The sequence below is a fragment of the Leopardus geoffroyi genome, chromosome C1 (genome assembly GCF_018350155.1).
Source record: "Leopardus geoffroyi isolate Oge1 chromosome C1, O.geoffroyi_Oge1_pat1.0, whole genome shotgun sequence".
NCBI lineage: Eukaryota > Metazoa > Chordata > Mammalia > Carnivora > Felidae > Leopardus > Leopardus geoffroyi.
The window spans coordinates 25,402,303-25,428,408 of NC_059328.1; the positions used below are offsets into that span (position 1 = coordinate 25,402,303).

Consider the following 26,106-nt stretch of genomic DNA (forward strand, 5'->3'; position numbering starts at 1 on the left):
TTGGGGCTGTCCCCAGTGGGGAAGGAAAGCAGCTGGGAACCCTCCTCTCCACCCCCAGCATCCTCTTCCTGCTAACTAACAGTATGGAAGGCCTTCTTCCTTCCCCCACGGGGGTGTCAGGCTTCTTGGTTTCAGAGATCCACAATAGGCACGATGATGACTCATCTGCAGTGAACATTTGGAGAGCTGTCAGGGCCACTGGTGCTTTTTAGGGCTCTGTTAACATGCATCAGTGGCATGATTTCCAAATAACGGCCTTGGAGACCTATATTAGTTTCCTAGGGCTGCCATAAACCACAAACTAGGTGGCTTAAGACAACACAGATGGATTCTTTCATAATTCAGGAGCCAGAAATCCAAAATCAAGGTCTCAGCGGGGTCAGTTTCCTTCTGGGGGCTCAAAGGGAGAATCTATTCAATGCCTTTCTCCTGGCTTCTGGTGGCTGCTGGCAATCCTTGGCATGCCTTAGCTTGTAATGCATTACTCCAATCTCTGCCTCCACCCTCACATGACACTCTCCCTGTGTGTCTATGTCCCAGTTTCCCTCTTCTTGTAAGGACACCAGTTCTCTTGGAGAAGGGCCCACCCTCATTCAGTATAACCTCATCTTACTTTGATTACCTCTACAGACCCCAGTTGCAAATAAGGTCACATTCACCAGTACGAGGGGGTTAGGACTTGAACATATCTTTTCTGAGGGACACAATTCAACCCACAAGAATATGTGCAGAGGAGATGAAAAATGAAGGAAGGGGATGAAGAGAAAGGGAAGGTTGTCCATAAGGGGCAGATCATATTTGAATAATAGAGGGTGACCTTGGGTCCCATAGGAATGAGACTAAAGTTTTCCTTTTTGGCCAATCTCGTTCTTTCCCAAAGATGTCTCCAGCTCATAGACTCACCATACCAGAGCTAAAAGAGACTTTAGAGATTCATTCATTCATTCAACAGACATTTATCAAATACTCTTTGGGCAGCTGGGCATTCAGAGAGGACAGAAATGGTCAGAGGGAACTGAGGTGCAGAGAGGGAAGATGAGCTGTCGAGGATTCCACATCAAACTAGAGGACAGCCAAGAACAGAATGGGGTAGCCCAAGCCCCAATCCTGAGCCTCTCTGATGCCTACCAAGAAGGCTACCCACCCCTTGGGTCTAAACGTCTGGTGCACAGATAGATCTAGGTTTTTAAAAGGTGTTTGTGTCTGAGGCTCATTACTGGCTTCCCCAAACTTCCATAGGCAGATCCCGTCATTGAGAGACTTCGGAACCTTGGACAAAGCTAGAGCCATCCCTTATCTGAAAGTGCAATCTTGCAGCCTTTTTTTCTTCTGGACCAATTGTTGGTTAATCTCTGACGCATCACCTTCTCTGGATGCCACAGCAGAATCAGGCATACAGAAACTCCACCTTTTTTGTCCCCAGTGCTGACAGGGAAACTGTCATGGAATTGGCTCTCAGTAGCCATTTACTCAATGAGTGAAAGAACATTGTTTCAGTTGGGATGAAGGCCTGTTTATTTCTATTTCAACATTCCACGTTCAGTGATGGTCACAGAGTTGGTTTGAGATTACCCGAATTCCACCCTGAAAGTCACAGTTCTTTTAACATGAATATTCCATTTGTCATTACATCATTAGAAGAGGTGGCATCCTGCTCCCATTATTGGTGGCCGAAGCAAATACTGTCTTGCCTCAGGCTGTCATCCTGTGAGACTTCAGCCTGGAGCAGTGAGACTGAAAACCCAGGCGGGCTGGGGTCAGAGATGGGGTCAACCCAGCAGGAGTTGTCAGATCAGAGCAGGGGTGAGAAGGAGGTCAGATGGGAGATCAAAGTCCAGGAACTAGGCAGGTACACAGAGTTCCAAGGATGGTGGCCAGTGGCTGGAGCCCCTTCAGAAAATGTCTCATGGGCAGGTCTCCTGAGTTGGCCTTCTGCTCACAGGTTCTTTGTGATTGACCTGGGTTTGGGTTCACCCCTCACAAAGAGGACACAATCCGTCAACATTATTCAGCAGGCCTCATGTTCACATGATCAGACAAACTTGAAAATCCCGGAAGCAGACTTATTTGTTCTAGTCACGCAGCCCCAGGCTTGCTGCTACTTTTTAGATCCGCAGTCTGACTCTGGCTGTGCATCAGAACCACCTATTTGAAACTTGTTCAAATGCAGATTCCCATGTCCCTCCCTCAGAGGATCTGATTCTTTAGGTCTGGGGTGGGCTGCTGACATCTTGAGAGGCTGTATGATGCGGGGGTTGCACTCGGAGGCTCCGGAGCCAGGCTGCTTAGATTTGCAATGGTTCTGCCACTAACCGGTGACCCTGTCGGTACTTCTTCATCTTTCTGTGCCTCAGTAGCTTATCTATAAAAGGTAATAATAATATTCAGCTTATTGATTTGATGGCAGATTATTTAATATATGCCAAATCTCAAAATACAATAAATGTTATTTACTATTGTAATCTTTATTTTTACCCAAGTACAAGTGATTTAGAAACACAGTCCTTCCTCCCTCCCTCCCTTCCTCTCCCTTCCTTTCTTCCTCACTCCTTTCCTCCCTTCTTTCCTTCCTTCCTTTCTTTCTTCCTTCCTTCCTTCTTTCCTTCCTTCCTTCCTTCCTCCCTCCCTCCCTCTCTCCCTCCCTTCCTTCCTCCCTTCCTTCCTTCATTAATTACTGAGTGCGCCTACCTGCCAGGACCCATGCTAGACATCCACAGTCCTCCCCAGTTTACAGTCTAACAGGGAAGCCAGGATTGGGAAACACTGCTCTACTCACTGCCTTCCAAACTCTCATTGGAGTCTGAAGCTCTGGGCTTCCCCTCTGGTGTCCCTCCAGCCTAATTACCTTCATTTGCTCCTTGAAACGGAACATAATGGAAAGAACAAAGGAATCATTTGGATTTCGTTCGCCATTTTCTAGTTAAGTGACATCAGACAAATCACATGTAGAAGGTACCTTTGTCTACTGCTTCCTGTGTATCCATGTTCTAGGAATGGCTCTGCCTCTCCCCTAACCACAGAGCCAGGAAGAGAACAGCTAAACACACCTGTGATTCTGCCCCTCACTCCAGGCCACAGATTATTGGTCGGGGCAGGCAACTGACCCAAGCTGAGCCAATCACATCCCACCTTCAAGACCCTGGAGTGGAGCTAAAGCCTTGCTGCCTGCCTCTGGCTGCTTTCTTGAATGGAGGTGATGTTAGGAACTGTTGGCAATGGACATCTTCTATCATACGTATTAGGAAAAAGAGCGAATCAGTCTGCAGCAAGAAAGAAAAGCAAAGCTCATGGTTGAATTTTTCAGGATGCTGAGGGTCCTAATTGCCTCCTTATGCTGTCCCTAACCTTAGATTGTGACACATCTTCTATCCTGATAATAAATTTCTCTTTGTGTTGAAGTCAGATGTAAGGCATCTCTTGTTTTCCCCGCTGCCTGGAAGACAGGCTGTACCTCCAGCAACGTGTCTTCCATGTTCAAGAGATCAGTTTTTCAAGGGCAGCTCAAGGGAGAAGCAAATTCAGGTCTGGAGGCTTGGGGCCAAATTGCTTCTGTTCCTACTTTGAGCTTTTGGGTCAAAGAACTTGAGGAGCACAGAGTTCAGGGTCTTGAACACTAGAGGGGACCTGGCCAGGCCTTTCATGGGAGGGACCCCTATTTCTAACTCTCCTTAATTAAGGAAGAATCTCCCAGAGAGCCACAGTCTCTCCTGCCACCTGGTCCTGCTCTGTTCTTTTATATTCACAATTCCTCAGACATGGACACCCCTTTCCAAATTGAGCTGCATTTCTGCCACACACTTGGAGCTGGTTATTAGGATATGTCTCTGTGTCTTGGGGATAGGGGTTGGGATGGGAACAGGAAGGTGGAGTACAGCCATTCCTGTTCTAGTATGTTCTGAACTTCTGGTGTTTTTTTTTTTTTTTTTTTTTTTTTTTTTACCTCAGGCCTGCCTCTCCTAGCATGTCACAGGGATGATTGATGTTCCTTTCCCCAGCACCCCTTTTGATCAACTAGGTATCAATTCCTCCATTTTATAGACAGGGATGACATTTAGCTGGTTTACACCAGTACAGCCTCAAATGCTTGTTAACTTAGTAAAAAAAAAAAATTTTTTTTTATTGATTGTCGCTCCAGTTCTCCTAAGTGCCACTCCAGCTGCTTTTCACCCTCGTTTCTTCCCTGGGATCCCCTAGACCTCTATACCATCCAGCAACTAAAAGGTTAATACCAAGCACATCAGGAACTTCCAGCATACTCACCACTCTAGAACTTTGGCTTAAACACTTGGGCATGTTTTCTGATGTGTTCCTGCCTCTGCCTCACTAGTTAGACTTTTATTTTATTTTATTTTACTTTGTTTTATTTTATTTTATTTTACTTTGTTTTATTTTACTTTACTTTGCTTTATTTTATTTTATTTTACTTTGCTTTATTTTTATTTTACTTTGTTTTATTTTATATTATTTTACTTTATTTTATTTTATTTTATTTTATTTTATTTTATTTTATTTTACTAGTTAGATATTTTAAATACCTTCCTGTTTACAGGTGAAGTTTAAAGAAGTTAACTAATTTAATTTGTTTACTCATTCATTCATTCATTACATTTTTAAAGTTTATTTATTTATTTTCGAGAGAGGGCATGAGCCGTCCTGTCTATACCACAAATTACTGACCTTGTGATATAGGGCACAGCTGTCCCTCAGCCAGAGGCCCTCTGCTACCTCAGCAAGTACATCTTTCACCAAACTGGGCCATCTAGTCACAAGAGGTACAAAAAGGAATATCAGAGATACGGAGATGGATGGTGGTAATGCTGCCCAACACTACAAATGTATTTGATGTAACTGCATGGTACAATTAAAAATGGCTAAGATAGTAAATTTTATGTTAAGCGTATTTTACCACAATAAAGAGGAATATTCGACAAACTGGATAAGGATGGTCTCCTACAACCTAAACTCTATGGTAGGGTCAGAGAAAGAACTTTCGCTCCTCAGCCACGCACAGTGTCTGCCTCTGGGGTCATTTCTACCCACAGCCCCTCTGAAGGCAGCTTTGGGTATGATCCCCATCCAGCCCCTCCACCCATGGACATAGCTGAGGAGCCCAGGCATAGGCATCTGGCCCAGGACAGGCAATCTAGAGCTAGGAAGAGGCAAGAAAGATGAGCTGTACTCCCAAATTTGAACCAAGGAGGACTTCTTATAGAGCAGAAGGTGAGGAAGCTGCTTGGGAGTGGGAGAAGCTAGCAGAGACACCAAGAAAAAGTGGCCCAGGGGCACCTGGGTGGCTCAGTCGGTTGAGCATCCGACTTGGGCTCAGCTCATGATCTCACAGTTTGTGAGTTTGAGCCCTGCATTAGGTTCTCTGTCAGCACAGAGCCCGCTTCAGATACTCTGTTTCCCTCTCTCTCTCTGCTCCTCCCCTGCTCTCTCTCTCTCTCTCTCTCTCTCAAAAATAAATAAAACATAGAAAGAAAGAAAGAAAGAAAGAAAGAAAGAAAGAAAGAAAGAAAGAAAGAAAAAGTGACCCAACTCTAGCAAGAGAGTGTAACTGCCTGCCAGTATCTGTTACCCTCCATGCTGGCAAAATGTCTAATAACAGGTTCTCTGGCCGGTTGGGAGTGCTGGAGGGAAGTCCACATTGGTAGTATTTGCCAATTTCTTTGGTGTAAATACTCCCACCAAGGCTGATTTCAAGAAGTCATATCAATGAATAAGGAATTGGAAGGGGGGCAATGCATGTGATTGGCTCTCATAAGCCTACATAAGCCCGCTCCAAACACCACCAAATTGTCCCCTCCTTTCTTCTACTAACAGAAAGTCCCCTTTGTGTTTCATCAGGGCTCATGGTCACTTGGCTGGAAACTGGCTGTGATATACACCTGTGCTCTGTATCACATGAGACCTATGGCCACATAAAGATCTGGTCAGGGGCCTGTGAACAGAAGTGATGTGGGCAGATGCTCTGTACCTCCTTACGACCAGGAGCACTGGTCATTCCGCTCTCTCTGTCCTCCTTCCTGCAGGCTGGAATGTGGACATGGTAGAGATGAGGAGAACATCTTGGATGGTAGCGGGGGATGCAGGTTGCAGAGAAACTGGATGTTTGGGTGACCTCACCCAGCAGAGCTTCCTAACCACCCTGGACCAGTCATTTACGTCTTCTGTTTTAGGAAAGAAATAAATGTGTACCTTGTTTAAGACTTTTATTTTGAAGCCTCTTATTATGGCAGCTTATCCGACTACTGCCCAATACTTAGTTCTAGGACCCCCAAGGATTTGATGCATTTTTACGGATATCATTGCGACAAACTCTACCCTCTGTTTTAAGATGTCCCAAACAAGTCTGTCTAGATTATAAGCAAAAGATTACTAGTCAGCATTTGCTAGGCTATGCAGCAGAAACCACCCCACAGTCTCAACAGCTGACAACAACAAGGTTTATTTCTTATTTACACCACATGACAGTAGGTCATTTGAGGTCCTGTTCTATATGTGTTCACATTCTGGGTCTCAGACTGAAGGAGTGGCCGCTATATCATTCCAGAGACAGAAGCGAAAATGCCATGGCTGAGTCTTACAATGACTCTTAAAGCGTCTGCTGGGATGTGGCACATGTAGCTTCTATTCATGTTCCATTGGCCAAAGGAAGCGAATGGCCTAGGCAGACACCAAGGGGACAGTGAGGTATAGCCCTCCCCACAGAGAAGCACTGTGAGTCTCATTGCTATGGTCAGAGATGGATGATAACCCTTTTACTGAGAGTTCAACAAATAGTTGGGAATAATAATACAACCTATTACAAGAGCCTAAAGTGAAAAACATGCATTATGCTGGGACAGATCCTATTCTTATTCCCATTTTGCAGGTGAGGAAACTGAGGCTCAGAGAAGATAAGGGCCATGTAGTCATATAGTCCTATGCTACTCTTAGAACTGCAAATTCTGAGAAGCTCATCTCAATTTCTCTGCCATGGATCACCTTGTTGGTAATAAAACCCTGTAGATAGTCCAGAAGACTCACTGCTTTCTATTTCTGGAAGCCAAGCTCTGGAGTTCATGAAGAGCTCACTAAAGGTCAGCACGTAGAAAGAGAGGAAGAGGCTGCAGACAGTGGAGACAGGAAGTTTGGGGGCTCATCCGGGGGCTCTGCCACTAAATCACTGTTCACCTTCAGGAAGTTATTTAACCTCTCTGGGTCTCTGTCATCTGAATATGGAAGAGGTCCTAGTATAGCTCAGAGTATGCAATTTTAAGGTTAATCTGGCTGTAGGATGCTGATATCTAATCACACTATTCCCAGGGGAACTTGGGAGTCCCTCCTCAAAAGCCCTGTTCTTTATTTGAAAACTACCTCAAAAGATACGCATCTATGCTCATTATTCAGCCATCCATCCATCTATTTATCCATCCATTCACTCATTCATTCATCAAAGGTTCATGGCAGGTCCTCTGTGCCAGGCTCTACACTAGGCCCTGGGGGTGCAGAGATGAATCAAATGTGGTCTCTTGCCTGTAGGACTTTACAGTCTATTGGAGGAGACAGAGATACAGATAATGGCGAAGGCTGCAATAAGTTGTTCTAACCACAAAATGGTGTGGTCAGAGCTATCAAGGAGTCTGTGCAAAGAAGCTGCACCAGGCCAGGGAGGAAGCGACTTCTTTGGCCCAGGTGTCGGCTTCTGGGGCCGACAGATGAGGGAGGAAGAACCAGCAGAGAGGCGAACACCATGAGTTCAGACGAGGCCTTTGGTATCTGCAGGAGGAGGTGTCCAGCAGGTCACTGAGACTGGGTCTGAGGCCAGGGTGGGTGTGGGGAGCTGGAGGTTCAGGATGTGGATTGGGTGTCTTTCACTGAGGATGGTCACGGAAGCCATGAAAACATGTGAGATTGTGATTTCCCTTCTGTACACCGTCCCTGAACTTCCGGTGGCCCGGCCGCACAGAGCGGCCACACACACCAGCCTTTCCTGGGGAGGGCCCTGCAGGGGACTGACCTAAGCTGGGTGCACCAGTGTACAAGTCGGCCCTGATAGGAACAAATGTGCAACACCAATTCTGTTTTATGGCCTTGTCTGATGCTAGGACACGTAGAGAGGTCACCAGGTCATCCTCGGTGCAGCAGGGACATAAATCAGGCAGCGCCCTGCTTCCTGAGGCCCCAGCCGAGGAGGACAGGGCCTGTCCACCTCTAACTGGGATCAATTACAGGCCATTCCTGCGCGGGCCCAAGCTTCCTTCCACAGAGTTGTGCAGGCCTGGCCCCAGGAGGCCTGGCAGAGAAGCAGCTCTTAGGCCGTGTCTGTGACAAGATGCAGGGCTCTAACCTGGACAGGGAGAAGGAGAGAGCTACTCGCCTAAGTGGAGAAGGTAATAACGGTGATAAGGAAATGGTATCTACCAAGTGTACTGGTCTAGGGCATGCCTTAACGTGCATGCTTTCATTTTAACGCCACCGTGACCTTCTCAGGTAGGTTCTCTTGCTGGCCTCATTTGTAAAATGAGGAAACTGAGGCTCAGGGAGATTGGGTAACTTGCTCAAGGCTACCCACTCAGAAAGTGGTAGAGTCCTGAATTCCAACCCAAGCCTGTCCGCCTCCAGCAGCTCAACTCGAAAAGAGTGGTAGAGAGATGACAGCTGGCCCAGACAGCCTGTCCTTTGGAGTCAAATAGGCTTGGCTTCCAATGTTGGCTTTGCCACCACTTAAGCGTGTGGTCTGAAGCCGGTTACTGAACTCCTGAAGCCTCAGCTTCCTCGTCTGTAAGATGGGGAACACAGAACCTACTTTGTGACATTGTTATGAAGACTAAGAAGAATACATGCAAAGTACAAGTAAGTGCTCAGGTGGTAGTATTATTGTTATCCTCACCACCATCCTGATCCTGGCCTCGTACCTTTGCTTACCACACTCGAGTAAATGGAAGAGTAAGTACAACAGCTTCAAGCATGAGAGAAGCTTGCACACCGGGGGGCCTGAAAGTGATCTGATCTGGTGTAAGTGGAAAGAGGGGTAAAGTAACAGGATAGAGGTTCAAACGACAGACAGAGGCTGTATCACGCAAGGTTGGCTGTAAACCGTAAGGATTTAGGGCTTTGTTGTGAGGTCAACTAGAAGCCATTGAAGAATTCTAAGCAGGTAGAGGAGTGTAGTTGACTTTGCTTCTCAGAGAGATGCTCTAGGTGACCCATCTGTTCTCCCTAGTACCCCTAGTGAGTACAGCAGTGCCTAGGACATGGTGGGTGTTCAAAGACCTTTGTTAAATAAATTTGCCCAAAGTTACCGCTTTATCCAGGCCTGCTCAGTTATGAGAAACAAGTGGGCACTCTTGTTAGCCCAGGGAAAGATGGTGTATTTTAGGGATCATTTTAGAGGCTGTCTAGGGAAGATCAAGAACAGAGACTGGAATGGGGACGTGATCCTGGATCCAGGTGGCTGCAGATCCTCAGCTGGCACGATGCACAGGTCATCAAGGGCACAATCCGCCTGCTTCGTTACTCCCTGCCGCTCCCTCTCATTATTATTATTTGTTTCTTACTTCAAAATCTCAGAGAGACAATCTGATGGGCTTACTCTCATCTTTTCATGCAGCATGAGTCTGAAGGAGGAAGCCATGAATACCTGAATGACATTGGGATTCCATGAGATAAAAAGGAGGGAGGGGAGATAGCTGTTGGGAAGGCAATCGATAGCGAACACTACATTACCCAAATAATTATTTAATTGCAAGTTGTGATACGTGCTTTGAAGGAGAAGTACAGGGTGCCATAAAGGGGTGTAAGAGGATCTAAATTAGATTGGACGCCTACAGATTGACTGTTCTTGAGTCAATACTCTATTACTTAGGATACAGGCTAACTTAAATGGGATGCAAGTTTATTTTTCTCACATGAAAAGTCTAGATATGAGTAGTTCACAGCTGGCAGGGCCAGTTCTGTCCCAAAGAGTCATCTGGGACCCAGGTTGGTGGCTTGATGCTACTATTCTCAAAATGAGGCTCCCATTTCTGAGTCCACAGCCCCAGGGGTAAGCCAAGGAAGCTGCCACATCGCTTCTGCTCACCTCCTATTGACAACAAACCGCAGCTATATAGCCATACTTATCTGTGGGAAGTCTGGGGGATGTAGAATCCGGCAGGGCAGCTGTGTGTTCTCTGTTACAACTCGGGGTTGGGGGAGAAGAAAGAGGGAAAGGAACCCATGGAGGCAAGAGGTAGTATGCGGGGCACACGCACTGACCAGCAGTCCGACAGACTATTGAGAGACGTTCAGGGGCAAGCCCTGCCACAGGAACATCTGCCTCACTGATGTCCAGGGCAGAGCAGAGGAGGCAGCAAAAGCAACAGATCTGACCGCTGCAGAAGCATGCATGGGGCAACGCTGGGACTCCCCCAGATGCCAAGGGCACAGCGAGCTTGTGACGATCCTGAGCCTTGAAGTTTACCTCGGTTAGGATGATGTAGTATTGAATTAGGAACATATGTGTCCAAATGATATCGTGGTCTCTTTCGTTCCCGCAGGCTGACAAGGTCTGTGAGCATCCAGGTTATCCCTGTCACACAGAGGGAGGCTCCTGGATCAGAGTGCTGCCAGGCCTGGGTGTGGGAGGGGGAGGCATGGAAGGAAGGTCCAGGCACCAGATCAAAATAGGGGAAGACGTTGACAAAGCATGCTTGCGGTGTTCAGGTATTCCCCTAAGAAGCGATAGCCTCCTGTGCATGCTGTGGCCTGCAATCAAGCAGGGGCAGTGGCATTGCCCAGGACCCCGGCGGCATGGCTGCAGGTGTGGCCAACAACAGCTGTGCCTGGCGGGAGCAGCGGTGGCAATCAGGCCCTGAAGGATGAGTCAGCTCAGCAGGAGTGTGGAGAGGGTTGAGGGTCAGCAGAACAGCCCGGCTGTGGTGGGAAAGGACTTCTCCTTGAACGGAAGTGAGGTATGTTTGGGAATCAATACAAGTTGGTGCAGACACTTAACAGGGAGCTGGAGACCATCTGATCACTCAAAAATCACTGTCCCAAACCCACGCAGATTGTTCCAGCTCCTCCCCTCTCTTCCCTTTCCGTTGGCAGGTGATGGTGGCTCCCTTCCACCTCGCTCCCCCATCCACTGGGACTGTATTGCTGAGAGGCACAGGGTCCTGCCTATTTTAGCAAGTGGCCCTCAGATCTCAATAGAGATGTGAGAAGAGGCTCTTTCCCACAGGAAGGTTTTGGGTCCTCCCTTGGATAAGATTGGTGAAGTAAGTCCTTGGAACCTAAGGAGGAAGATGTTACTTAGTCAGAAGAAAGGTATGAGATGGGGCACCTGGGTGGCTCAGTCAGTTAAGTGTCCAACTCTTGACCTTGCGGTTCATGAGATCGAGCCCCACTTCGGGCTCCATGCTGACATTGTGGGGCCTGCTTGGGATTCGCTCTCTCTCTCTCTCTCTCTCCACCTTCCCTGCTCCTCTCTCTCTCTCAAAATAAATAAATAAACTTAAAAAAAAGAAGAAAAGAATGAGAAAAAGCATGGAGACATAGCTGGATATAGTGTGTTGAGGGGGTTCTATGGGGGTGGTAGCAAAGGGGGCAGCTGATGTTAGGGGGAACTTGAGAGGAGGCCTGGGGCCAGATTATGGCTGAGATGTCACGTGTAATGCTACCCGCTGCAGGAAGGAATCAGAGCCTGGCCCGAGATGACACCCAGCTCAGAAGGACTTGTAGCTGAGGTCATGAGATGAGGAGCTCAGGATGTCCACTGACTAATGATCCATTTCTGTAGATGGCTTTCTGGTGTACAAAATGCTTTCACAACTCTCACTGGTTTAGCCGTCTATCACTGTGGAACACAGCAACCCAAAACAACCACATTCATTTTGCTCACAGACCTGTAATTTGGGCAGGGCTTGGCAGGAACAACTCGTCTCTGTTCCACTTGGCATCAGCAAGGACAGTTGGAACCATCGGGAAGCCCTGTCACTCACACGTCTGGCACTGGATGCTGGGGCATGAGCTAAGGCTGTGATTTGGAACACCTATGTGGCCTCTACGTGAGGCCTGGGCTTTCTCACAACAGAGTGGCTTGGTTCCAAGGGTGAGTGTCGCCAGACTGAGAGCGAGGTGGAAGCTTTTCTAACTTAGGCTTGGAAGTCACGTTACATCACTTGTGCATTTGGCTTGTTAGCAGTTGGTCACTAAGGTCTTCCCATATGCAAAGGGAGAGGAATTACACTTCGCCTGTGGTTAGGAGTAGTGTCAAAAAATTATAGACATGTTTTAAAAACAGCACGCCCTGAGAAGTTGCCCTGATGCGGTCTACGTTCCAGAAAATCTGGGTGATTTGCCAAGATCACACAGCCACCAAAAGACAGAACCAGGTCTAAGTATGATATACCTGCGCGTGTGTGTGCGCGTGTGCACATGCACTCACACACACACACACACACACACCCCCTAACCTAGCTAGTACTTTACATAATTTGCCATCACTACTAAGCTATCTAATAGTCATTTTATTTTTAAAGTTTATTTATTTATTTTGAGAGAGAGAGAGTTTGCAGAGGGAGGGACAGAGAGAGAGAGAGAGAGAGAGAGAGAGAGAGAGAGTGAGAATCCCAGGCAGGGCTCAATTCCATGACTCTAGGATCATGACCTGAGCTGAAATCAAGAATTGGATGCTTAACTGACTGAGCCACCCAGGTGCCCCTAGAATACTCGTTTTATTTATTAAATTTTTTTTTTAATGTTTATTTATTTTTGAGAGAGAGGGCAGAGAGAGAGACACACACAATCCAAAGCAGGCTCCAGGCTCTGAGCTGTCAGCACAGAGCCTGACGCGGGCCTGAACCCACAAACTGTGAGATCATGACCTGAGCTGAAGTTGGATGCTTAACCAACGGAGCCACCCAGGAGTCCCAAGAGAATAATCATTTTGAACTCAATGTTTCAAAAGTCGAACTCTTATTTTCCCTAAACCTGTTCTTCCATGGTCTTGGTGCCATCCTTGACTTCTTTTTCTCTCATATCCCCCCTCAAACCCATCAGTCAAGGCTGCAAGTTCTGCCTTCAAAATGCAGCCAAAATCTAACCACGTTTTCCTTCCTCTCTGGTTGACCATCATGGTACAAGCTGACATCCTCTCATACCTGCATTTTTGCAATAGCTCCTTGCTTGTCCCTATACTTCTGTTCTCACTTTCCCACTGCTACCCTCACCCATTCTGCTCTCATCATAGCAGCCTGAATGATTCTTTTATAGTAGAAATCAGATTGTGTCACGCCTCTTCTGAAAGCCCTATGATGACTCCCTGTCTCACTCAGAGTTGCCAAAATTCTTTCAATGACCTTCCTGGCCTCATCTCCTACAACTCTTATAACACCCTGTTATTCGCCTCTTTCCCCAGAACTGTAGCGAAGGCCATTCATCCCCAAGCAGAGCATCCTGGCAAGGTCACACCACAGACAGGGAACCATATGGAAAGGGATTTCTCAGTAGTCCCTGAGGAAGGAAGATGCTGGGTTCTCTTCCCTCAGGGCTCCCACAGTAGATCTTGGATGTGGAGTGGGGTAGGTGAGGTGGGGGGGAAACATGGAGCAGATGTGGTGGGTGGTGGGAATGGATGGGAGGGGGAAACGTGACTAGGGCAAGGAGGGGGTGGGGCTTCTGCACCCTCCAAAATGGACTTTGGTTTAGCTCAGCCTGGTATTCCCATTGGATGGAGTGACCATTGTCAGCCATGAAAACGTGGAAGCAGAGATGGCTGTTCAGGAGAGAACTGAAAGCTGAAGCAGAGATGACAGAGAAAGAGAAACTACTAGAAGGTCTCTGACTGCCCCACTCCCTGGCTTCAGTCCTCCCCCAGGCCTGGCTGATTCAGGATTCCATGAGATACCCCTGCATCTTCCCAACAAAATATGCCCGGGGTAGTCTGTGTTGATTTCTGTTCCTGAACACAAAAGGACCTCAGCTAAGACAATGGAGTAGCCCAGCTGCCTCGGCTGGGTTCCCATTTGTTCTGTGTATCAGTATCTCCATCCTCATTCTATAGCCCTTGTTTGGACTCCTCTGCCCTTGTGATGTCTGAAATAACAGGAAACAGGGCATCCTTACCCAGGGCTGCTGGGAATTACACCTGAAAACAGCAAAGCCACAAAGGCCATAACAACAAAGGAACTCACAGTCAAACCCCAATGGTCCCTGAAAACCCGAATGGGGAGTGGTAACTAGGACATTCTCACCTTTTACAGAGGAAGAAACTAACTGCCTCAGGGAGGCCCTCGCACAGGCCATTTGAAGTTCCTTGGGCCACATTTTTGCATCTGAAGAACGTGAGGGAAAAGTGTACAGAAACTGGGTCATGAGGATGGAAAGAGAGCATAGGCTCTGGCACAGTATGTTCTCAACAAATGTTATTTTTATTATTAAAAAGGATTTTAGGTAGCCCCCAAAAGGGGGATTCTGGGACGTAAAACATCTCTGGGCTGATATTGTTTAATGTGCTTCTCAGGATGCCTGGCATATAGGAAGGTATGAGAAATGGTGGTTCCGAGGAAAGTATTTAAAGTTGGGACAAGAATTGAAGTGAACTCAGGCAAGCAAAAGCCATTTGATTTGGTGGTGGTGGAGCTGTCTAGCGAACATCTCTTCATTTTATTTAGAATTCCAGTGACGTTACTTGAATTGCTTATGCGGTGAAATCACTAAGAACTGGTTATGAGTAGAAATTATATTTGCTGACCAGTTAACAACTCATAGAGAAGGTGGTCACTTGGGTTCATCAGAAGTCTGTCCTCCAGGAGGACAGGAGTGCCTAGGCAGTGTTGGGGGGTGGGGGGAGAAAGAGGAAGTAGGAGATAGGGGATGGAGAGAAAGTAGGGGAGAAAGGATGTGCAGAACATGGAGGCAAGAAAGATGGGTGAATGGAGAGAGAAAGAAGGCACCCCCAGAAAGTGGCCCCTGACCAAAGCAAAGGCATCTATTTCATTTTATTTTATATTATATTTTATTTTATATATATATATATATATATATATATATATATATATATATAATATATTTTAACATTTATTTATTTTTGAGACAGAGAGAGAGAGAGCATGAACAGGGGAGGGTCAGAGAAAGAGGGAGACACAGAATCTGAAACAGGCTCCAGGCTCTGAGCTGTCAGCACAGAGCCCGACGAGGGGCTTGAACCCACGGACTGCGAGATCATGACCTGAGCCGAAGTCGGACGCTTAACCGACTGAGCCACCCAGGCGCCCCTATATTTTTATTTTATTATTTCACTTCACCCCACCTCACCTCACCTCACTTCACCTCACTTCACTTCACTTCTTTGCAAAGCTGTTTTCTCCATTCTCCTTCTTCCCAGAGCTACCACATGAGAATCAGTCTGACCTCAGCTTCCTTCCATAAACTCCTCACATCACATCCCAAGGAAGTGATGGTGAGACCCCGACCTTCTGAATGTGTGTGGGGTGCAGTGGGCCAAGGGGATAGTGGGAGGGGTCTTTTGGGCTCTAAGAGCTTCACTTACTTCCCAATGGTCAGGAGTGGAGGCTGCTTGTTGCCACCAACACTCCATCCATCCCATCACCCTCCCCTGGCCTGCCCACGACTCTGGGTTCTAATCCCAGCTCTGCCACCTGCCCTCTGCTCGGCCCTGGAAAATCCCTTTCCCTACTTTGGGTCTCAGTTTCCCCATCTGAAAAGGAAGGTGTTGGCCTAGATGAACTCAGAGGACCTTTCCAGCTCAGGCAGTCTTAAATCTCAGATTCCTGACCAAATGAGGCAGGAAAGGATCCCAGAGTTTCCCTTCAATGTTGGCCTTCTCAACTCCTACGTGAGGAATTGGGATAAAGCAAATCAGACTCCTGGTTACCATAAGAAAGGGAAACTTAAGGCAGAATCCCTTTTTGGTAATAGGGTAGAAGGAGCAGCAGCTCCAGCATCTAATTTCTGGGGGATCGGCAGTGCAAGCTAAGGCCAGCAGCAGCAGAACTGGGACCAAGGGCAGTGAAAACCCAGCTTTAAGTCAGAGCACTCTGACAGATCAGACGTACAATGGTGAAGGAGTCAGTTATGAAAATCCCAGTCACCTGGAATGAAGTGCTCATCGACAGCAAGGCTCTAGAGGCTGAGTGGCCGTGCGATGGAGCAGCATGAGGGGCACGGAGACTTCAAGCTCATATCCTAACTACTCAGCTTGACTGTCCACCCAAAAGCTAAGGATGTTTTATGACTGTGATTGAAGAATCTCAAATTTCTTGCAGAGGCAGGAACAAGGGGAAGAGGTAGTAATTACTGGAACCAGGGCCCAGAGTCAACCAGAGGAAGCGGGAACTGTGGCAGGCCTGCCTTGCAGGAGTTGGCACCATGGGAGAATTGCAGCTGGTGTTGAAGATGCCACCAACAGAGAAGGAGGGGGAAACATCCCGGCACTCTCTCTTGCCCTCCCACCTCTTCTCACTCACGGGAAAGTCAGAGAATATAACTTGCAGGTATTGGCTTGCCAGTGATGTGGAGCAGAGGTGTGGATTCAAGAAGCAGGCCCAGAACTGGTACAGATGGAAAACCATCCTCTTCACAGTTTAGAGATGTATAACTAGCATCAGATTCCAGTATACCTAGAAGGCAATTACAAAGTAAATCCAAGGGAAGAGGCAAATAAAGATGTTCTGCTCATTTATATTGTCCAAATCTAAAGAATACACGTGGAAGCAGGCCCTGAGGGTGTGGGACCAAGGAGGAAGCAACATAATTTTAGATTGTACTGAACGTATCGATATGGATGCATTGACCAGAGATTTTTATTGCATTAGACTAGTTTGAGTGGCCAGGAATGTTCTAATTTGTTTGCTTTGTTGGTTGATTAGATCTTGGACTAACCAGTGGTCTACTAAACAAAGCTAAGATGCCATACATTCCTTGGTATAAGATAGAAGGGGGGAGGTTGAGAGTACATTTCCATATGCGCTGTGTTTCTCACTGTATTCCTAGAATGGGCCCAGAAGACAATCTCTTTCTGAAAGCATTGAGAAATGCATTAGTGAGGGGAACACTATCATCTTTGGAAAACTCTATTATGACTGTTCTCTGTGAGACTGGGGATAGTCATAGGAAGCTGCAGTTGATATGGGCTCCCTAATTTCAGTAGTGCTCCCAGGACCCTAGAGCAGCAGATCCCAAGCAGTAGCACTTAACCACTACAGGCAAGGTGGGCATGGTTACTTATAGCCATAGAAGGGGGCTTCAGATGCTAAATGAATGACAAATGCCTACTACCGTCTACTCCTTGGCTTGTCTATTGACATAACCCCTTTTCCCCTTTGAAGTACTTATGCTTCAAAGTAAAGCTTCCATCAAGTATAATACAACCGCTAATATATTCAGTCCTCCCCAAAGGAGTCAACCTAAATCTCATGAATAATTATATCCAGCTGCCAATCCATGATCTGTGGGATATGGTACCTCCTGTGATGACTACTGTCTTGTCTCGAAATTCTATAATCTGAGCAATAAATTGTAAAATTAACCACCACCAACACACTAATAATAATGAGGGAAAGGAAAGAAGAGAAAAATGAGTTTAAGATAGTTAAATTGCTGCATTTGATTGAGTCTAAGAATCAGTTGCAAGACAGGGCGCCTGGGTGGCTCAGTTGGTTAAACGTCCAACTTCAGCTCCGGTCACGATCTCGCAGTCCATGAGTTCCAGCTCTGTTGGGCTCTGTGCTGACAGCTCAGAGCCTGGAGCCTGCCTCAGATTCTGTGTCTCCCACTCTCTCTCCCCTCCCCCACTCACACTCTGCCTCCCTCACCCTCAGAAATGAATAAATGCCAAAAAAAATTAAAAAGAAAAAAAAGAACAGTTGCAAGACAAACCATTATTTTATGTAGGAAAATGATCCAGTTGAATGACAACATAATGCTTTCTCACCACTTATAACTCGGAGCGATTTTATACATATTTAGACAGATTTTTATCTTATATAACTTTGTACACACAAAAAATTAAAATGTAAGAAAAATTGATTGATTGTGGCATTCCTCAAATTCCTTCATATTCATAGTGCTCCTCTGAGCTCTTCCCACGTTATTTCCCCAACACAGAATATGCACCCCCGCTGCTTTCTTTCCATGCTCTTCTTGAACGTACAATAACTTTTTAATTCAATGTGGAATTATAGTGTCATATTTCAGAAGGTGTCGTAAAGGACGACCAAACTAAAATAGGTGGGATCAAGAATATCTGTATCTCAGTTGATGTGCTGATAATGTGAACAGCTACGGCCCAACTATGCATATGCATGGGCAACAGTCACCGCATCCTGAATGTTGCCTGGTTACCAGCAATAGCCAGGTGTTATTAATCGTAGGACACAGCCCTACAATTGTTCAAAGGTGTTAAAAATGTGAAAAAATGAACATCTTCAAACTGATGAAGTACAGTTCCTTATAATTCGAGGAGTGGAGACAGACAGCTGCAGACCCAGTTCCCGCACTACCCCTGGTGGTACCATGAAGCCCTGCTAACAGGTTTGTGATTAGTCTCTTTACCCACAAACCTCTTTGACAACTTGTAATTTGAATGTGCTGTTTCCTGTTGGGGCTCTCAGTAATGCACTGGTGTATTAGCAAGTTTGTTTATTGGGGCTTTTTTTTTTTTTTTAAATATATCTAGAATCCAGCATCCTTGCTCAACATTAGTTTTAATAGTCTGTGTCTAGAAATTCTTGGAATTCCTGTGTGGGCAATCACAGCATCTTATAAATGGCGACCCTCTTGTTTTTTCAAACACTTACAATTTTATAATTTTAATTTTTGTTCTTTTTCTTTCTTATTCTCCTGGCTAAGGCCTCCATTATAATGTTGGATGTAAGTAATTGTAGTTGCCTCGTTCCTGGCTTTAAATTGAATGCAACAGGCTGTTTATCATCAAGAATTAAATGCATTGCAGATCCGGGTAAATACTCTTTTATAAGTTCAAGGCATTTTTCTTCTCTCTGAGTTTATTATTATTATTTTTTAAATAATGATCAGATTGAATACTATTGAATCATTTACTGCACTCTTTGAGATAATCATAAAGTTCTATTTCCTCTTTCTGCTCTCCCCTGGAGTCCTGACTCCATCCTGGTGGTGCACAAGGTCAAGGCCCCGAAGACCATTCTTCCTAGCCCTGGCCAGGAAGGACAGGAATGGACCGCTATGGTCTTCTTGGAAAACTCTTGGGCTTTTTGGACTCTTCCACATGGAGCATTACAAGATGTTTAAAAAGGCATCATTTTGATGTATTATTTTGCTTAATAAAACAGCTGCATTTTAAAAAATCCTGATTGACTCAAGATTTCCTTTCTACTAGGGGGAGGAAAGCAAGTAGTATAAGGGGGTGTTGCCATACTGCCACCATATGTCATTTGTAGCAATCTTATCAAGCCAGTATTAGTACACTTGACGCGCAGAGGAGGAAACTGAGGCTCAGAGAGGTGAAACGTACTGCAGTGGAGGACGATGGCCGAGTGGGATCCTGGACCTCTAGGTCCAGATCCTGTGCTCAGAAACACTGCCTGCTTGCTCACTCACAGCAGAAAAGTGAGATGGGTCTCTCCTCCCATTAGTGTACTTCTGCCTTTCTCTGGCCCTTGGACCCTGGGCTCCAAGCATCTTCAGGCTGGTATCACCCTCCAGAAGCTGTGCGGTTTGGAAGCATTGTGGCCTTCTGCCCCTGCTTCCAGAGCCTCCTGGGTACCCTGGGGGCTGTATACCTGTCAGTGCTGTGACTGTGTGTGTGTGTGTGTGTGTGTGTGTGTGTGTGTAAGCGGAGGATAGAGTCTGGGCTCCCCTCTGGAGAAGGGAAGGGAGGAGAGAGTGGGGTTCTGATTCTGCTTCTCTGCAGACCAGGCTTGGTGCCAAGATGGGCGAGCACTCTTATCCCTTCCTCTGACTGCAGGCTGGACTGCTTCCAGCTGCCCGGTGATGGAAAGCTCCTGGCCACCTCTGAGCTCCCACTTCTTTCTGATTTGCCCCCTGGACTCCAGTCCACCCTTCCTTGCAGCAGTCTTCTCAGTGACCAACCTGACACAGGCCTTGGCGGCTGTGCCATAGAGCGTGGAGGAAGTCTGTTTCACTGGTTCCACTTCTGTCTTGCCCCCGGATGCCCTCTTCCACTTTCCTGAGCTCAGGTCCTGGGGCTGGTTTGCATCTCCCCAGCTCCTGCCAGGAAGTCCCGGGGGCTTGGGGCAGCTATAGCAGCTTTTTCATTGGACCCTGAACTGATTACTTCTTTCTGCCCCTGACATCTCGGGCAACCTGAGCTTCCTCTAGTACCTTGCTTTCTTGGGGCCCTGCCTAGATGGGAACTTGGGTATTCAGTTGCCTTCTGGTCTACACAGCTGGCTGTCAAGTATAGTTGGTATCAGAATGTGAGGGAGCTGGCCGGCATCTTCTCAGACCTGGTGCTTGGCCCCTCCTCTGGTGACGCCTGGACACTTTGGACCTGCCATTCACCACCTAGCTGAAAATGGCCAGTCTTTGGGCCCTCCAGGGCCTCCGGCTGGAGGCTCTGTGTCTGGGCCACACCAAGATGGAGGCAGCTGCAGTGGTAGGACTGGGGCTGCAGAGACTGGACTTGAGCTGCCTGCCGGGGCAGCTGCCCCTTTTGAGCTGCACGAGCTGAACTTGGGAACTACTCTAATGGGGCGCGTAGCTCTGGAGGCTCTGGCTTCCTGCCACAGCCTGTAGATCTTGGGTCTTAACAGCGGTTTGACCAGGTTTAACAGGATGTAACCAGGCTTCCTGGCTGCCATGCCCAGGCTTCAGGGACTGAAGCTGAACAGCAATTGGCTGCGGAGTGCCACACTGCACATATGAAACAGGGGCCCTGGGTCTGTCCAACAATGGGGTGCATACCCTGTCCCTAGCCACTTCCTCCTGGGGAGCTGCCACATCAGGGAAACCACATGACTCATCTGGAGGGCCAAGTATTCCAGGGCCTGAGGCTGGAGATGGTGGGCTTGGCAGGAATCCACTGGTAGCCCCTCTGCTCGCACTAGATCAGCCTAAACCTGCTGGATACCCACATGGTGCTGAGCCTGGCCTTGGACTTCCAGGGCCCAGAGAGTCCACACAGCTTGAGCTTGTAGTTCCCCTCTGGCCTTTCTGGGGTAGAGTTGTCCCTGCCCAAGAGGCTGGCCAGCTTAGAGCTTTGTGCAGCCTTAGAGAGGAAGTTTTGGAAGCTGGCTCCGCATGTTTTTCCAGTCTTGCAAACCCTGACTCTGAAAGGCTAGGCACTGCAGCTGGGGACCCGGAATGTCGCCAAGATCTTCCCTGCCTTTTGCCAACTCCTCCTGCTTGGCAATAGCTTGGAGGCCCTGTGCTCCCGGGTGCCTCTAGCTTCTTCTTTTGGCAGCTTGCCAGACTCCAGTATCTGCGGGTATGGGTGGATGGGCATAGCCCTGGGCCTGATGCATCATGGGGCTGCCCAGCCTATGGGAGCTAAAGCTGCAAGCATTGTGGTCCCCAGCCTGACCCTGCCCAGGGTGGCTTGAGGAGCTGGCCAAAGCGGGTTTGGAGATACAGTCTGCTGCTGCTTTCCGGAGCCCTGGCAGTCTCCGGGTTGTAGTGCTAGACGGGAAGACAGGCTTTGTTCTGGATGGCAGTGCTAGACTAGTGGAAGACAGGCTTTGTTCTGGATGGCAGGCCCCAGGAGCACAGTCCCCAGATACCCCAGTATCTGTATATTCTGGGTGCTTCCTTAGCCTGCCAGTGTGACAGTGCCTGGGTGGAGCCCTGGCTTGAGTGGTTCCCCCAGTACATACATGAACAAGGTATCACACTAGCTGTGCTGGCCAAAAGCTGGGGGCCACCCCCAAGAATCCCCTTTTCTCTTTTCTCTGGAGCCACTGCCTCAAAACTTTGGGAGCCGGAACTCTCTTGGGGCCACTCTGCCTGCTGCTTCTGCTGATCTCCTAGCTCCTCCTACACGAAGCCAGAAACTCCTGGATCTTCAATCTCTAGCCTTGTTCAGGGCTGGTCTTCAGGATCTCAGGGGTTGGAAGGGGGAGAGTAAGAGGTTCCTCTATGATGTGTTTGTGTCCCACTGCAGGCAAGACCAGGGTTGGGTGGTGCGGGAGCCGCTGTCTACTCTGGAGAGCAGCCTTCCTACCAGCTAGGAGCTGTGCCTCTGCCTCCCCAAGCACGATCCCAAGGCAGGCAAGGATGTGGCTGACAATGTGGCAGACGGCACGGCAAGCAGCCGGCTCACACTCTGTGCTGAGTCACCAGGTCCTGCACACCTCACACAGTTGCTTGGAGCGTCACCTGGCCACTTTCCTGCCGGCTGCTCCCCCATCCTCCGGTGCTGCTGCTGGTCTTCCTGAAGCCTGTCTCCCGCCACCACCACCCTTGGCTACCATGGACTGGCTTGGCTGCTCCGCTGAGAGGACTTTCATGTGTGGCCCAAAGAAGATGAAAGAGAGGACGGCTTCTGGGCGTGGCTGGGGAGCAGGCTAGGGCAGCCTGGGTTGGGTTAGAGTGGGTGCGTGCATGTTGGAGGTAGGGATAAGACAAGCAAGCCAGCCTGACAGGGAGAGAGTGGGTATGTGTGGGTGCACGGGACTGAACACAGCTTCTGGTGGGAGGTGGGGGTGCCGCACGTGTAGGGAGGATCAGCTGGTGATTTGGGGAACACAGGCTTTGGGAAGGCTCTGGAAGCTGAATGAGAAAATTTGGGAGATGGCAGGTGGCCGTGCGGTATGTGATGTGATCTCAAGATCTCCAAATCCTGAGTAAATTTACTAAATCCATGAAATGCTTGGCTTAATTGGACTTTCTGTTTTCGATGGAAACCCACATGAGGCAGAAGGCGAAGGGGCTGGGGTCACGGAAACTGTAGCCCAGAGGAAGTGAAGTTGGAAATTCATGGAGGGTGCGGGAGAGGAGGCAACGCTGGGAGCAGTCCTCAACTGTGAAATGGGGGTCTGTGCCAAGTTCAATCAGATCTTCAAGGGGCAGAGGGGCCCCTCTTGCCATCTGGGTTATAGAGGAATTGGCAGCTGAGGACCGAAAAGCTGGGATGCTGCCCAGGAGGCAGCAGACTGATCGCCTGTTCCCTCAGTAAAAACACAAAGGCGTGGTCATACCTATGGTCTTATTTGAGCCTCATAACAACACTGGGAGGAAGAACCCACCCCCTTGGCACTCCATGTCTAGCCATGCCAAACTATTTGGAGCTTTTGCTCCAATTTGGAGCTCCCGGAACACCACGTGCTCTTGCCTCTGGGCCTTTGCATGCACTGCTCCTTCACCCAGAAACACACTTTCCCCCAATTTCTCTCCTCTGGGGAGCTACTACAGATCTTTTAAGATCCAGCTTAGCCACCAACTTTCTCCAGAAGCCTTTCCTGACCTCCCAGCCTAGGTAAGCTGCTGCCTGTGGGTTCCCATCAGCCCCTGCACTTCCCTTTCCGAAAGTACTGGTTACACTGTACTGGCCCACACAGGCCTGGGGCCCCTCGAGCATTGGTCTCCAAAGAGGGGTGCCTGAGATGATTCATGGAGGTTTAGAACAAAACGTTAAAACTCATACGTATTTCTATTCTTTGATCTCATTTTATTCTGAAGCTCGATTGCCTGCTTTATATGGCTTTATGTTACTTAACCTCTGTACCTCAGTTTCCTCTTTTGTAATATGGGATAGTATTAGACTCTTGCTCAGAAGATTTTGTGACTGTTAAGTGAATATGTATAAAGCACTGAGAGCAGGACCTAGTAATGCATTATAAACGTTCAATAAAAGTTAGCTTTTTGTGCAATTATATATGTACTACATTCATATCCTTATACGTAAATAACACGTTGAGAGTGTGTATTCAAAAATATCTTACTAATAGGAAGCATTACCAATTTACTAATAGGAAATTGGTTCTGGAAAGTCTGGAGATCAGGCCCTGGAGACGGACCAGTTTGATTTATCTCTGCATCCTTAGAGCCTAGGGCTGGGCTGGCCCAGAGGGGGTCTTGTAGACAACTGTGGACAGAAAAAAATCTTGGTGGATGGGGAAGCAGAGAACTGGGGTCTATATGACACTATGCAGGGCACTTGGCCTCTTAGGGTCTTAGTTTTCCTCTTCTGTAAAATCCCAGGCTTTAATTAAAAAAAAAAAAAAAAAAAAAAAAAAAAGCTAAGGGAAACCATCAAAGAATTCCAGGCTGGATTTAGGGTGAGGGGCGCCCTCTTGTGTCCGAACGGTGTTTTTCTCTCTCTCTACATCCTCACCACAGGCTTCTCCCAGACAGATGATCCTGAAGCGGCCATCCTTCACCCCGCAAATCTGACTTTCCCAGTTCAAATCCGGACACTCTCTCAAATGTTTGACACACTGTCTCCCCACTCAACCTCCACCCTACTCCACCTGTGATCTTTTCCCTATGCAGCGTGGGACCCAGAAGAGACCTCTGGGGTCAGCCCAGTGATTCAAATTCTGGCCTGACACTTACTATGTGATCTTGAGCAGGTCACTTCATCTGGGTGAGCCACCATTTCCTCCTTGTAAATTGAAAGTAATACTACCAGCCTCATGGGGCTGTTGTAAGACTTCAATAGCAAGGAGTGGTGCATGGGTCACTGTTATGTTCACTGAGCACAATCACATGAGTTATTAACTATGAATAAGTTGGAACATGTTTCATGAACGTGAGAAACTACGCCTTTAAAACTAAAATCTAGAGTTCCCCTAATTTTAGCAGAAGCCAGCATGTACTGAGCACGCGCCAAATTCCACGTACTGTCACTTTCCCTAAAGTCTCATACCCATTAGTAAAAAATAAGAATAATGATTATTAAACTCCTCCTGCCAGAAATGTGCCAAGTCCTTTACAAACTTTTCTCCATTTAGTCCTCTCACAAACCCTATTAAGTAGATGCCATTATGATAATTCCCACTTTACAGATTAGGAAACGGAGGTACAAAGAGGTTAAGTAATTTGCCCAAGGTTTTACAACTAGTGAGGGGCAAAGCCAACATCCTGCATTTGAAAGAAGTTTCAGACACAAGCAGTGTGATTCCAGAGACCATGCTTTACCTGCGTTATCTTGTTTAATCTATACAACACTCTACAATGTAGATTCTGTTATATCACTCACATTTTACAGATGCAAAAACCAAACACAAAAGTGATAAAGCGATGCAGTAATTCATTCAAGGCCACACAGCTAGGAAGTAGGGATTTGGATCCATGCCTGACTACAAAACCCTACATGTTCAACCCCCCTATTAGACTGCTCATATCCCGACCTATTCATAATGGTAAAAAGCGACTGCATTTATATTGAAATTATTCTGATTATTATTATTCAAATAATGATTAACATTTTTCCAACACCCAGAAGTGCCAAGCTCTGTACTAACTGATTTACATAATAATGGCTAACATTTCACTGTGTATTATTAGGACCCAGGCCCTGATTTAATCGTCTTAGGTGTATTATCTCATTGAAGCCTCACAAAAACCCAGCCAACGAGTGCTATTATTATCCTCACTTTACAGGAGAAGAACCAGAGGTTCACCATCCATCCCAAGTTATGTTGCTCTTTTTTTTTTTTTTTAACTTTTTTTAATTAAAAAAAAAATTTTTTTTTTATTTTAAGAGAGAGAGAGAGCACGAACAGAGTAGGGGCAGAGAGAGAGGAGGGAGAGAGAATCCCAAGCAGGCTCTGCACTCTCTGCGCAGAGCCCAGATGCCGGCTAGAACTCACCAACCGGTGAGATCATGACCTGAGCCAAAACCAAGAGCGGGTGGCTTAACCTACTGAGTCACCCAGGCGCCCCCGCCCCCCCCCCCCCCCCCCCCCCCCCCCCCGTCATCTAAGTTTTACTGTGAGCTGGAGATGGAACCTACAATTGTCCAACTCTCTCCTGCCTACCAGTCTGGTCACCTCCGTTTACCCTCTTTGTCCCTAATTCTGCTCTCACCTCTCCGGTGCCCACAGGCTCTGGCCTCTTTTCGGCAGCAGACCCCCTCGCTTTCAGCTTGAGGGCCCGCCCACTGGGCGGTGCCATGATCTCGGAACATGCGGAAAGGACGAGGGTTGCGACAGGCTCCGCCCCCACGAATAGGCCCTG

The 26,106-nt window shown here is 47.5% G+C and overlaps 1 long non-coding RNA gene across 2 annotated transcripts; it reads right to left on the bottom strand.

Annotated features, from left to right (window-relative positions):
* Nucleotides 1-1,497: 1,497 nt before the first annotated feature.
* On the bottom strand, nt 1,498-26,103 carry LOC123597568. 2 transcript variants are annotated; one of them, XR_006712162.1, is made up of 5 exons: nt 25,957-26,103; nt 16,455-16,607; nt 5,978-11,258; nt 4,678-4,759; nt 1,498-2,362 (listed from the first exon to the last, which is right to left on the bottom strand). It is a non-coding gene; the product is annotated as an uncharacterized LOC123597568 (long non-coding RNA). The 2 variants fall into 2 exon arrangements; XR_006712163.1 differs by lacking the exons at nt 4,678-4,759; nt 5,978-11,258 and having other exon boundaries at nt 25,957-26,082.
* Between the last annotated feature and the right edge of the window lie 3 nt (nt 26,104-26,106).